General features: G+C 38.0%; 1 non-coding gene across 1 annotated transcript; it reads left to right on the top strand.

Moving 5' to 3' along the window:
* Positions 1–675: 675 nt before the first annotated feature.
* On the top strand, positions 676–783 carry LOC148577014 (small nucleolar RNA R71). The gene has a single exon (XR_015904682.1). It is a non-coding gene; the product is annotated as a small nucleolar RNA R71 (small nucleolar RNA).
* The last annotated feature ends 871 nt before the right edge of the window (positions 784–1,654 follow it).

The raw sequence follows: 1,654 nt of genomic DNA on the forward strand, positions 1-1,654 counted from the left end.
CCTTTTACTCAGCTGGCCCACTTGTGCCTCCAAATTTCTAATGGATGACCTTGTTTCATTCATGAAACTCATAGTGGTCTTAGATAGATCAGAGACTAAGTTTGCTAAATTAGAGGTATTTTGTTCAGAGTTCTCTGTCTGTTGCTGAGTGGTTGATGGAAAAGGTTTACTATTGTTAAACCTATTTCTTCCACCATTATTAAAGCCTTGTTGAGGCTTTTGATCCTTCCATAAGAGATTTGGATGATTTCTCCATGATGGGTTATAGGTGTTTCCATAAGGTTCACCCATATAATTTACCTCTGCTATTGCAGGGTTTTCAGGATCATAAGCTTCTTCTTCAGAAGATGCCTCTTGAGTACTGTTGGATGCAGCTTGCATTCCATTCAGACTCTGAGAAATCATATTGACTTGCTGAGTCAATATTTTATTCTGAGCTAATATGGCATTCAGAGTATCAATTTCAAGAACTCCCTTCTTCATAGGCGTCCCATTACTCACAGGATTCCTCTCAGAAGTGTACATGAACTGGTTATTAGCAACCATGTCAATGAGTTCTTGAGCTTCTGCAGGCGTTTTCTTTAGGTGAATGGATCCACCTGCAGAAGTATCCAATGACATCTTAGATAACTTAGATAGACCATCATAGAATATGTCCAGGATGGTCCATTCTGAAAGCATGTCAGAAGGACACTTTTTGGTCAGTTCTTTGTATCTCTCCCAAGCTTCATAGAGGGATTCACCTTCTTTCTGTCTGAAGGTCTGAACATCCACTCTAAGCTTGCTCAGCTTTTGAGGAGGAAAGAACTTGGCTAAGAAAGCCGTGACCATCTTGTCCCAAGAGTTCAGGCTGTCTCTGGGTTGAGATTCCAACCACACTCTAGCTCTGTCTCTTACAGCAAAAGGGAAAAGCATGAGCCTGTAGACTTCAGGATCTACTCCATTAGTCTTAACAGTATCACATATCTGCAAGAATTCAGTTAAGAACTGAAAAGGATCTTCAGATGGAAGTCCATGAAACTTGCAGTTCTGCTGCATCAGAGAAACTAATTGAGGTTTCAGCTCAAAGTTGTTTGCTCCAATGGTAGGAATGGAGATGCTTCTTCCATGTAAATTGGAATTAGGTGCAGTAAAGTCACCAAGCATTCTCCTTGCATTATTGTTGTTGGGTTCGGCTGCCATCTCCTTTACTTGTTCGAAATTTTCAATAAGGTTATCTCTGGATTGTTGTAATTTAGCTTCTCTTAGTTTCCTCTTCAGAGTCCTTTCAGGTTCTGGATCAGCTTCAACAAGAATGCCTTTTTCCTTGTTCCTGCTCATAAGAAAGAGAAGAGAACAAGAAAAGAAGAGGAATCCTCTATGTCATAGTAAAGAGGTTCCTTATTGTTAGTAAAAGAAGAAAAGGAATAGGGGTGAAGAAGAATGAAGAATCCAAACACAAAGGTAAGGATAGGAGCAGTGATGTGAGATGAAGAGAAGTGTTAGTAGATGAATAAATAATTAGAAGGAGATGAGGGAGAAGGATTTTCGAAAATTATTTTTGAAAAAGGGTTAGTGATTTTCGAAAATAGTTTTTGACAAAAAAAAAGTTAGTTTTCGAAAATTAAAATCAAAAATTAAAATAATTAGTTAATTTAAAAAGAAGTTTTGAAAA

This window comes from Arachis ipaensis, chromosome B1, assembly GCF_059453495.1.
Source record: "Arachis ipaensis isolate K30076 ecotype BB chromosome B1, ASM5945349v1, whole genome shotgun sequence".
Lineage (NCBI taxonomy): Eukaryota > Viridiplantae > Streptophyta > Magnoliopsida > Fabales > Fabaceae > Arachis > Arachis ipaensis.